Source organism: Triticum urartu, chromosome 3A (assembly GCF_056163025.1).
Source record: "Triticum urartu cultivar PI428250 chromosome 3A, HENAU_Tu73, whole genome shotgun sequence".
NCBI classification, from domain to species: Eukaryota; Viridiplantae; Streptophyta; class Magnoliopsida; order Poales; family Poaceae; genus Triticum; species Triticum urartu.
Window position 1 is genome coordinate 588,389,428 of NC_141875.1, and position 13,169 is coordinate 588,402,596.

General features: G+C 43.0%; 1 long non-coding RNA gene across 1 annotated transcript; it reads left to right on the forward strand.

Annotated features, from left to right (window-relative positions):
- Positions 1–7,133: 7,133 nt before the first annotated feature.
- LOC125545253 (uncharacterized) lies at positions 7,134–8,563 on the forward strand. Its single transcript, XR_007299936.2, has 2 exons — positions 7,134–7,966; positions 8,060–8,563. It is a non-coding gene; the product is annotated as an uncharacterized LOC125545253 (long non-coding RNA).
- Positions 8,564–13,169: the final 4,606 nt, after the last annotated feature.

Consider the following 13,169-nt stretch of genomic DNA (forward strand, 5'->3'; position numbering starts at 1 on the left):
TAGGGGGAGGCCAAGGAAGAAGAAGGAGGGGGCTCTCTCCCCCTCGCTTCTGGTGGCGCTGGAGTGCCGCTGGGGCAACGATCGGGACGGCGATCTACATCAACAATCTTGCTACTGTCAACACCAACTTTCTCCCCCTCTATGCAGCGGTGTAACACCCCTTCTCCCCGCTGTAATCTCTACTTAAACATGGTGCTCAACTCCATATATTACTTCCCAATGATCTATGGTTATCCTATGATGTTCGAGTAGATCCGTTTTGTCCTGTGGTTTAATTGTGATCTTGGTTGGTATGATTGTATATTTTATTTATGGTGTTGTCCTACGGTGCCCTCCGTTCTCGCGAAAACTGAAGGAAATATGCCCTAGAGGCAATAATAATGTTGTTATTTATATTTACTTATATCATGATAAATGTTTATTATTCATGCTAGAATTGTATTAACCGGAAACTTAGTACATGTATGAATACATAGACAAACAGAGTGTCCCTAGTATGCCTCTACTTGACTAGCTCATTAATCAAAGATGGTTACGTTTCCTAGCCATAGACATGTGTTGTCATTTGATGAACGGGATCACAACATTAAAGAATGATGTGATGGAAAAGACCCATTCGTTAGCTTAGCATAATGATTGTTTAGTTTTATTGTATTGCTTTCTTCATGACTTATACATGTTCCTCTACCTATGAGATTATGCAACTCCCGAATACCGGAGGAACACCTTATGTGCTATCAAACGTCACAACGTAACTGGGTGATTATAAAGATGCTCTGCATGTGTCTCTGATGGTGTTTGTTGAGTTGGCATAGATCAAGATTAGGATTTGTCACTCCGTGTATTGGAGAGGTATCACTGGGCTAACTCGGTAATGCACATCACTATGAGCCTTGCAAGCAATGTGTCTAATGAGTTAGCCATGGGATGATGCATTACGGAACGAGTAAAGAGACTTGCCGGTAATGAGATTAAACTAGGTATGATGATACCGACGATCGAATCTCGGGCAAGTAACACACAGATGACAAAGGGAACAACGTATGTTGTTATGCAGTTTCACCGATAAAGATCTTCATAGAATATGTAGGAGCCAATATGAGCATCCAGGTTCCTCTATTGGTTATCAACCGGAGATGTGTCTCGGTCATGTCGACATATTTCTCGAACCCATAGGGTCCGCACGCTTAACGTTCGATGACGATTTGTATTATGAGTTATGTGATTTGATGAACCGAAGTTTGTTCAGAGTCCCAGATGAGATCACGGGCATGACGAGGAGTCTCGAAATGGCCGAGACATAAAGATTGATATATTGGAAGGTTGTGTTTGGACATCGGAATGGTTTCGGAAGGGTTCGGGCATTTTCCGGAGTACCGGGGGTTACCGGACCCCCCGGGAGTTAATGGGCTTTCATGGGCCCTAGTGGAGAGAGGAGGTGGCAGCCAGGTGGTGCCCCCCCAAGCCCAATCTGAATTGGACTAGGGTTGGGGGGCCGGGCCCCTTTCCTTCTCTTCTCCTCCTCCTTCCCTCCTTCTCCTAGTGGGAATAGGAAAGGGGGGCGAATCCTACTTGGACCGGGAGTCCATGTAGGACTCCCCCCATGGCGCTACCCCCTTGAGCCGGCCACCTCTCCTTCCCCCCTTTATATACGTGGGAGGGGGGGGTACCCCAAATACACACCAAGTCTTCTCTTAGCCGTGTGTGGTGCCCCCCTCCACCGTTACACACCTCGGTCATATCGTCGTAGTGCATAGGCAAAGCCCTGCGTCGGTAACTTCATCATCACCGTCGCCACGCCTTCGTGCTGACGGAACTCTCCCTCGGCCTCAACTGGATCAAGAGTTTGAGGGACGTCATCGAGCTGAACGTGTGCTGAACGCAGAGGTGCCGTACCTTCGGTTCTTGGATCGGTTGGATCGCGAAGACGTTCGACTACATCTACTGTGTTACTAAACGCTTCCGCTTTCGATCTACGAGGGTACATGGACACACTATCCCCGCTCGTTGCTTTGCATCTCCTAGATAGATCTTGCGTGATCGTAGGTAAATTTTTTGAAATACTGTGTTCCCTAACAGTGACATCCGAGCCAGGTCTGTGCGTAGATGTTATATGCACGAGTAGAACACAAAGAGTTGCGGGCGATAATAGTCTTACTGCTTACCAGTGACGTATTACTTTGATTCGGTGGTATTGTTGGATGAAGCGGCCCGGACTGACATTACATGGCCGTGTTCATGACACTGGTTCTACCGACGTGCTTCGCACACAGGTAGCTGGCGGGTGTCTATTTCTCCAACTTTTGTTGAATCGAGTTTAACTATGCCTGGTCCTTGTTGAAGGTTAAAACAACACACTTAACGAAAGATCGTTGTTGTTTTGATGAGTAGGTAAGAACGGTTCTTGCTAGAAGCCCGTAGCAGCCACGTAAAACTTGCAACAACAAAGTAGAGGACGTCTAACTTGTTTTTGCAGGGCATGTTGTGATGTGATATGGTCAAGGCGTGATGATATATAAATTGTTATATGAGATGATCATGTTTTGTAATAGTTATCGGCAACTGGCAGGAGCCATATGGTTGTCGCTTTATTGTATGAAATGCAATCGCCATGTAATTGCTTTACTTTATCACTAAGCGGTAGTGATAGTCGTAGAAGCAATAGTTGGCGAGGCGACAACGATGCTACGATGGAGATCAAGGTGTCAAGCCGGTGACGATGGTGATCATGACGGTGCTTTGGAGATAGAGATCAAAGGCACAAGATGATGATGGCCATATCATATCACTTATTTTGATTGCATGTGATGTTTATCCTTTATGCATCTTATTTTGCTTAGTACGACGGTAGCATTATAAGATGATCTCTCACTAAATTTCAAGGTATAAGTGTTCTCCCTGAGTATGCACCGTTGCTACAGTTCGTCGTGCCGAGACACCACGTGATGATCGGGTGTGATAAGCTCTACATTCACATACAACGGGTGCAAGCCAGTTTTGCACGTGCAGAATACTCGGGTTAAACTTGACGAGCCTAGCATACGTAGATATGGCCTCGGAACACTGAGACCGAAAGGTCGAACGTGAGTCATATAGTAGATATGATCAACATAGTGATGTTCGCCATTGAAAACTACCTCATGTCACGTGATGATCGGACATGGTTTAGTTGATATGGATCACGTGATCATTTAGATGACTAGATGGATGTCTATCTACGTGGGAGTTCTTAAGTAATATGATTAGTTGAACTTTAATTTATCATGAACTTAGTACCTGATAGTATTTTGCATGTCTATGTTGTTGTAGATCAATGGCCCGTGCTACCGTTCCCTTGAATTTTAATGCGTTCCTAGAGAATGCTAAGTTGAAAGATCCTGGTAGCAATTACACGGACTGGGTCCGTAACTTGAGGATTATCCTCATTGTTGCATAGAAGAATTACGTCCTGGAAGCACCGCTAGGTGCAAAAACCCACTGCAGGAGCTACTCCAGATGTTATGAACATCTGGCAGAGCAAAGCTGATGACTACTCGATAGTTCAGTGTGCCATGCTTTACGGCTTAGAACCGGGACTTCAACGATGTTTTGAACGTCATGGAGCATATGAGATGTTCCAGGAGTTGAAGTTAATATTTCAAGCAAATGCCCGGATTAAGAGACATGAAGTCTCCAATAAGTTCTACAGCTGCAAAATGGAGGAGAATAGTTCTGTCAGTGAACATATACTCAGAATGTCTGGGTACCACAACCACTTGCCTCAATTGGGAGTTAATCTTCCTGATGATAGTGTCATTGACAGAGTTCTTCAATCACTGCCACCAAGCTACAAAATCTTCGTGATGAGCTATAATATGCAAGGGATGGATAAGAAAATTCCCGAGCTCTTCGCAATGCGAAAGGCTGCGGAGGTAAAAATCAAGAAGGAGCATCAAGTGTTGATGGTTAACAAGACCACTAGTTTCAAGAAAAGGGCAGATGGAAGAAGGAGAACTTCAAGAAGAACGGTAGGCAAGTTGCTGTTCAAGTGAAGAGTCCCAAGTATGGAACTAAGCCTGAGACTGAGTGCTTCTACTGCAAAGGGACTGGTCACTAGAAGCGGAACTGCACCAAGTATTTGGCAGATAAGAAGGATCGCAAAGTGAAAGGTATATTTGATATACATGTTATTGATGTGTACCTTACCAATGCGTGTAGTAGCGCCTAGGTACTTGATACTGGTTCTGTTGCTCATATTTGCAACTCGAAACAGGGGCTACGGATTAAACGAAGATTGGCTAAGGACGAGGTGACGATGCATGTGGGAAATGGTTCCAAAGTCGATGTGATCGTCGTCGGCATGCTACCTCTACATCTACCTTCGGGATTAGTTTTAGACCTGAATAATTGTTATTTGGTGCCAGCGTTAAAAATGAACATTATATCTGGATCTTGGTTGATGCGAGACGGTTATTCATTTAAATCAGCGAATAATGGTTATTCTATTTATATGAGTAATATCTTTCATGTTCATGCACCCTTGATGAGTGGTCTATTTTTTCTGAATCTTGGTAGTAGTGATACACATATTCATAGTATTGTAGCCAAAATATACAAGTTTAATAATGATAGCGCAACTTATTGTGGCACCGCCGTTTAGGTCATATTGGTGTAAAGCGCATGAAGAAACACCATGCTGGTGGACTTTTGGAATCACTTGACTAAGATTCACTTGATGCTTGCGAACCATGCATCATGGGCAAGATGACTAAGACTCCGTTCTTCGGAAGAGTGGAGCGAGCAATATACTTGTTGGAAATAATACATACTGATGTATGCGGTCCGATGAGTGTTAAGGCTCGCGGCGGGTATCATTATTTTCTGACCTTCATAGATGATTTGAGCAGATATGGGTATATCTACTTGATGAAACATAAGTCTGAAACATCTGAAAAGTTCAAAGAATTTCAAAGTGAAGTGGAAAATCATCGTAACAAGAAAATAAAATTTCTACGATGTGATCATGGTGGTGAATATTTGAGTTATGAGTTTGGTCTTCATTTGAAACAATGCGGAATAGTTTTGCAACTCACGCCACCTGGAACACCACAGCGTAATGGTGTGTCCGAACATCGTAACCGCACTTTATTAGATTTGGTGCAATCTATGATCTCTCTTACTGATTTACCGCTATCGTTTTGGGGTTATGCTTTAGAGACGACTACATTCACATTAAATAGGGCACCATCTAAACCTGTTGAGACGACACCATATGAACTGTGGTTTGGCATGAAACCCAAGTTGTGGTTTCTTAAAGTTTGGGGTTGCGATGCTTATGTGAAAAATCTTCAACCTGATAAGCTCAAACCCAAATTGGAGAAATGTGTCTTCATAGGATACCCAAAGGAGACTGTTGGGAACACCTTCTATCACAGATCCGAAGGCAAGATATTCATTGCTAAGAATGGATCCTTTCTAGAGAAGGAGTTTCTCTCGAAAGAAGTGAGTGGGAGGAAAGTAGAACTTGATGAGGTAATTGTACCTTCTCTAGAATTGGAAAGTAGTTCATCATAGAAATCAGTTCCAGTGATAAATACACCAATTAGTGAGGAAGCCAATGATGATGATCATGAAACTTCTAATCAAGTTACTACCAAACCTCCTAGGTCAACTATAGTAAGATCCGCACCAGAGTGGTACGGTAATCCTGTTCTGGAGGTCATGTTACTTGACCATGACGAACCTGCGAACTATGAGGAAGCGATGATGAGCCCAGATTCCGTGAAATGGCTCGAGGCCATGAAATCTTAGATGGGATCCATGTATGAGAACAAAGTGTGGACTTTGGTTGACTTTCTCGATGATCAGCAAGCCATAGAGAATAAATGGATCTTCAAGAAGAAGACTGACGTTGACGGTAATGTTACTGTCTACCAAGCTCGATTTGTTGCAAAAGGTTTTCGACAAGTTCAAGGAGTTGACTATGATGAGACCTTCTCACCCGTACGATGCTTAAGTCTGTTCGAATCATGTTAGCAATTTCCGCATTTTATTATTATGAAATTTGGCAAATGGATGTCAAAACTGCATTCCTTAATGGATATCTTAAAGAAGAGTTGTATATGATGCAACCAGAAGCTTTTGTCAATCCAAAAGGTGCTAACAAAGTGTGCAAGCTCCAGCGATCCATTGATGGACTGGTGCAAGACTCTCGGAGTTGGAATATGCGCTTTGATAGTGTGATCAAAGCATATGGTTTTATATAGACTTTTGGAGAAGCCTGTATTTACAAGAAAGTGAGTGGGAGCTCTGTAGCTTTATTGATATTATATATATATGACATATTGTTGATCGGAAATGATACTGAATTTCTGAATAGCATAAAAGGATACTTGAATAAGAATTTTTCAATGAAAGACCTCGGTGAAGCTGCTTATATACTAGGCATCAAGCACTACTGCAGGATGCTGCTAACGCGACACTATGATCAGAGACCCTTCGAAGAAACTGTGTGCGATGCCATAATCGCAAACGGTGGTGTAAAAACCATCAAAAAGGTGCAAAATGTTTGCGATGGAGGATGCATCAAACACGGTTCAGATTTTAGTTGCGTGTGCGATGCAGGGCATACGATTCATCTCAATTAACTGTTTGTAATGAGGAGGAACAAAAGAAACGGGCAGCCAGATGAAGGTGTGTGCAATGTACAACATACAGTTCACTTGGGTGAACTGTTTGTGATTAGGCAACACAATGGAAACGGTCAGCCAGATCAAAGGTGTGTGCGATATACGGCATGCGGTTCACTCAAATGAACTGTTTGCGTTGAGACATGAGAATAGAAACTGTTCAAATGAACAAGATGTGTGTGATACGCGGCAAACAGGTCTGTAATCAGAAATGTGTGTGAATACCGATTATAACACAAACAATTACTGCTAATAAGACGTGTGTGTTGTGTGATGGGATTGCATACAGAACAACAATATATATATATACATACGTATATATATAGGACAACACTATTCTAATCCTAGGATTAGAATAACTATTTGGATCACAGCGTCCTATATAGGAGCCGACAGGATCCTGCCGAACTCCCGAACCGATATGACGGACGAAAAAAGAAATAAAAAAACGATCTCCACCCACCCCATGACCACTCCACTCCACGATCCCCATTCTCACCTTATCCCCACCTTCCCCGCCCCCCTCCACAGTCGCCACCAGCGCACCTCCCGCCAGGATCGCAGGCGCCCCTCCCACCCACCCGACGCACCGCCGCCACAAGCCCGAACTGCGCCGGAGCCCCCGCGACCCCGCATGCCGCTGCTCCCGGCAACCTTGCGACTCGCGGCCATCCACCGGCCTCCTTCCGCAGACCCCCGCAGCAAACCGGCCCAACGCCTCCTCCCGCAACCCCGCCGCCCGCCCCCGCCCAAATCCAGCTGGACTACCCACCGCAGCCAGCACCTGCCCCATCCCGGAGCCGCCCTCGGATCCCCTCACGATGCCGCCGCCTCCTGGATCCCAAAGCTCCGCGACTCCGCCATCATCCCGCTAGCCTCACCGGCGCTGGCTGGAGTCCTGGATCCCCACCGCAGGACCTGCATGCAGACGCCGTGCTCTCCCACCGCCGCCAGCCACCCGTGTTGTACCTCACCCTCGGTTCCTCCATTCTAGCCATGTGCAGCCGTTCAACAAACTAGCCAACACCTCACAGTCGGTTCCCGTGACCCAGGTAACCGCCGGATTGGTCAAGTCCCAACCCCCCTGTGAGAAGCTCGACGACGGCCTCCCTCGATCCAGCACCACGCCAATCAGTCCAACCGCCGCTGTGGCTGCAGTCCAGCCTCTCCTAGTCCCCTCTGCTGCCTGGGATCATGCACCGATTTTCTACTTCAAGGACTAGCCAGCCGTTCAACTACACTATCTAGCGTCGTCCAAAAAACTCACCTGACACTGCCCAGCACATGAGGCCCCCAAGGTCCATTTTCTAAGTGATTTTCTTGTGTGAAGTTCAGACGTACTTGCAGATGCAAAAAAATTGGTGTTGTGATATGTTGGCTCATTTTCACAGGTCCTTCAATATTGGAAAACATGAGTTTTCTTCTCCAAAATGCATCAACGCCGTGGAGTGCTAATTTTTCTTGGGTGCTTCACCACCATGACGGACCAGCTCGGCCTATTTTGCACAAGAAAATCACACAAAAGTTTTTAGGAGGAATACAATTCAGAGATAATGGGGAAACAAGGTTCAAAGATATATTTTTTTAGTACATTCGGAGAGCATTTTTAGTGCACTGTAGCCAAATCCGCTCTGAAGACCAAACTACTGACGTTTGGTTGTGCTTTTATTTTACACAAACAAAGTTGCTAGCGTTAGTAGATCTTGGGATATGGGCACACAATGAAGAAGACGAAAAAGAAAATGGTGAGTTGGAGATTGCAAGTGTTTTCTCAAAGGATAATATCCTTTTGGTTTTATATAGAGAACACCTAGTGTGGGTAAAAGAGCATTGCTTTGTCCAAAATTCACCAACTAATTTTTTTCTCTGTTTAAAGGTTTGCGTCACAGACTAAATTCTTGATTGTTTCTTTATGTTTGAGCATCTGACTTGAGTTTCATTTGTGAGACGATTTGCTGACAGTAATTTTGTCTGTTCAGTAATATGTGTACAATTTACTATATATAAATAAAAAACCTAAGAAATTTACTCAGCAGTTGAATAAAAAGCTGTGTGATGTGGCGCTAGTGCTGCTTGTACAAGGTTGTAGTTTAGGAATAGTTTAAAACAGTTTAATAAGCAAATGGGTTTTCTCTTGTTTCTAAAAAACAAAGGTTCAAATTTGAATAATGGGGAAGTTCAAGTATTTAGTACAAAACAAAGAAGCTCATATTACATAAATAGCAAAATTAAAAAAGTTTATAAAAATATATTTTTTCCATTTCTAAAGAAATCTAGGAGACATAGATTTCCCCAATACTAAAGATTAAAATCAAGAAAGTTCAATTTAATAAATAAAGAGTAATTCAATATATATAAATAAAACTCAGGTTATCTCGTTAATCGAGAATAAAACAAAGAATTCAATTTGAAAAAGCGGAGCAGTTTGATATTTATTTAGAAAAACAAAATTTCTAGTTAATAAAGAATAAAACCAATAAGTTCAATTTGAAACAATGAAGAAGTTCGATGTTTCTAACAAAACTCCAATTTTCACATTTCTAAAAATACATAAAAGAAGTTCAAATTTAAAAATGGAGTGGCTCGATGTCTATCAAAAAGTTGGATTTTTTCATTACTAAAAGAAATAAAACCAGGAAGTCCAAATTAAAAAGATGGAGAAGTTCGATGATTAAAGAAAACTCAGATTTTCCTCATTATTAAAGAATGGAAACAAGAAGTTCAATAATTAAATAACAAGAAGTTCGACTTTTAAAAATAGAGCGCTTCAAAATTTCATAAAAAAGATTAAGAAATAAAACTAGGAAGTCCAAATTAAAAAGATGGAGAAGTTCGATGATTATAGAAACTCAGATTTTCCTCGTTATTAAAGAATGGAAACAAGAAGTTCAAAACTTAAATAACAAGAAGTTCAATTTTTAAAAATAGAGTGCTTCAATTTTCATAAAAAAGATTAAGAAATAAAACCAGGAAGTCCAAATTAAAAAGATGGAGAAGTTCGATGACTATAGAAAACTCAGATTTTCCTCGTTATTAAAGAATGGAAACAAGAAGTTCAACGTTTAAAAATAGAGCGCTTCAAAATTTCATAAAATTTTAAGAAATTTAGATTAATATTCATAAAAAGACTCAGATATTTTCACATAGCCGAGAGAAGTTCAGCTTGATATCTGCTAGAAGTTCATGTAGTACACATTGTACATTTTGTATTAAAAAGTATAAAAAAGAAAAGACTAAAAGTTTGTTGATATAAGTTCAAGTCCTCTGTCGGAGAAAGTTAAAAATATATTGTGAGAGAGGTTTATACAAAACAAAAACCATTTGTGTAACACTTGATGAATGGATGAGAAAATTACAAATGAAAAATACGTCATAGAAGTTCAACGTGAAAATAGCAGGAAGTTCACCTACTATACTGAATGAATATCAGATGAAAAACTTTTAAAATCGTCGCGAGTATGAAAAAATGATCAACACGGGGAAGTTGCGTGTTTACAACAGCTTCCCATCGGTATATCACTTGCTCAATTTCGGTGACTGGATGGAGAGCTACGAGCAGTGGATGGAGATCTATGAACAAAAAAAGCACGTGAAAAACAGAGTGAAGTTCAAGTAGACATGTCGAGAAGTTCAGGTTCTTCACGTGGTGCATTTTTGAAGAATCTGTTTCGCGATAAAGACAGAACGAATGTTCTTGTCATTTTCAAAATTACTTGAGAACGGCTAGGAATCACAGAAAACCATCAACATGAAAAAGTTTCACATTTTCCATAGCTTTTCAGCAGTATATTATTTGCCCCATTCCGATAAAGTTTGTAGAAATTGCGGCAAAAATACGTTTTAGCCATTTTCAAAATTAACTTAAAATAGTAAGGAATTGGGAGAAACAATATATACCAAAAAGTTTCGCAATTCCTCATGCTTTCCAACGCCATATCATTTGCTACATTCGGACATACGGTTAAAAAATAGATCAAAAATACGAACTCGGTGGAACTTGTACCATTTTCTAAATTACTCTTAAACTGTACAAAATTAGAAAAAACTTTCCACATGAAAAAGTAGCGCATTTTCATAAGCTTTCCAACGCCATATCATTTGCCTCAATTGGATTAGCCGTTTAGAAATGACAACGAAAATACGAACTCGGCTGTTCGGTTTGCGAAATTTTATGATTTTCCAAATTACTCTTTAATCGTAGGGAATTAGAGAAAACTTTCAACATGTGGAAGGAGCGGTTTTCCAGCAGATTTCCGAAGCCATATTATTTGCCTCATTCCGATAAACGGTTTAGAAATGCGATAGAAGATACGATTCACGTTTTTTGTATGAAGAAAAAACTGTTTTGAAAACTGCTCTTAAACCGCTTACATTTTGTCACATCCCTAGCTTATGGTGCTGCCTAGTGTTTGCATCTTGTTTGCATCATGTTTAACTTTCATGGAAATTTGAAATGGGGATGTTCCAACCCTAGCATCAAAAGGAATTCAAATAGGTTCAACCAAAATATTTTTCAACGATTTCAAAATGCCCTTTAAAAATGTTCATCATTTCTGGATCAAGGTGGAAGCATCTACCAAAAATTGTTCACATTTTTGCAGGACATATTTGGACTCTGAATTAATTCAAACATATTTGAATTGGAGCTATTTAAATGCTATATATATTTTAGATACTCCAAAAATGTTGGAAATTGTTAAGGGTCACTAGAATAATTCAGAAAGCACCCATAATTGTTTCCAGGATTTTATGAAATGGTTTAGTATTATTACTAAATCAAAACAAATAGCAAAAAAATAGGAAACAGAAATAAAAGAGAGAGAGAGAGAGACTAACCTGGGCCAACTCACCTGTGCAGCCCACCTAGCGCGCCAAGTGGTCGGCCCAGCCCCCAGCGCCCCTTGTCATCTTCCTCCTCTGCCAGGAGGACAACCAGGTGCGTGGCAAGCGCCGACGCTGCCCTAGCCACCTCATGCTTCCTCCCCGGACCTTCTAGCGATGCCACGAAGACGCCCTGTGGCCCCTCGCTCCTCTCCCTCATTCTCTGCTCTCTCCTTCGCCCTCTAGTCCCTTCCACGAGCGCAACCGAACGCAGTCGTCGCCGCCGACGAGCTCCCCCATGGCCACAGCCATCTCCGAGCCTCTCCGACGCGCCCCCGAGCTCCGCCGTGACACCCCGGTCCTCTCCGCCGAGCCACATGACGCTGGACTCCCCAGAGCGCCGTCGTCGACGCCATCTTCGCCCTCTGCATCGACGACCATTGTCGACCAATTCATCGTCACCAGGCCATCCCCGAGCACGCTGAGATCACCGACGACCCCGCCGTGAGCTCCTCTACCGAACCGCTCTCTCCCCACCGTCGTTCTCCTCCTCTAGCCCCACTGTCCACCGGAGCCGAAAGCTCACTGCCGCCATGGTTCTTCACCGTCGTGGCCAGGGGCACCGCAGCCCGTGCCTAAGCGCGTCACCGTGCTCGGTGAACCCCCATGAGCGTGTAGCACCTGCCAGCTTATCCCCCTAGCGCCCCGTAGCGCAACCCCGCACTCACCTGAACTCCGGCGCCGCTGCGAGCTCACTTCTGGCAAGCTCCGTCCACCCCACGGCCTTCCACCTGCTCCGTTAGATGCGCGCGAGCGCCAGCCACCCTCAGCATGCATCCGCGCGTCGAATGGACGCCGGAGCCGCGATTCCGGCGTGCCTCCGCCGTCGGCTGTGGTCGTCACCGGCCATGCTCCGGCGAGTGTCGACGTGGCCGTCATTAGACGCTAACTCCGCCACCTAAGCAACCCTAATAGCCACTGACAGCGGGCCCTACTACAGGGTCAAACCCACTCAGCATTGGGTTTGACCGGGTTTAGCCCCTGTGTCACTAACGTGCGGGCCCGTCTTTGTTAATCTTTAGTTAGATTGAGATTAGTGCTAATTAACCGTGACAGTTAGTTTAGACACTGACCAGTGAGCCCAGGCCCTAATTAACCTAGATTAGTACTAACGTAACACTAACTACTCTGTTAGTTAGTTGTTACACTGACATGTGGGTCCCAGCCGTCAGGTTTGACCTGGGCTGGCGCCTTTGACCTGCTGACGTCACCCCGACGTCATGCTGACGTAGTAACTCTTTTTCTGGATTTATTCTTTCACAGGAAATTCCATAAAATGTTTTAAACTTCTAAAAATCATATAAAATCAACCGTAGCTCAGAATGAAATAAATTATATATGAAAAATGATCAGAAAAATCCAATCTATCCATCTGTACCATTTTCATGCATGTTAGAACAACTTATGGCTGCTGTTTAGGCCAAATCATATAAATGGCATTTAAACCCTCACATATGGAGTTTGAATTTGAACCTAGGGTTCAAACCAACTCCATTTAACATGTTGCTAGTTGCATTAGCTCAAAACACAACATATTGACATGTCATGATCATGCATCATATTGTGCATTGCATTGATTGTGCTCTCCTTCTCTGTTGCCGGTAGTTGTCCCCTCTCGAT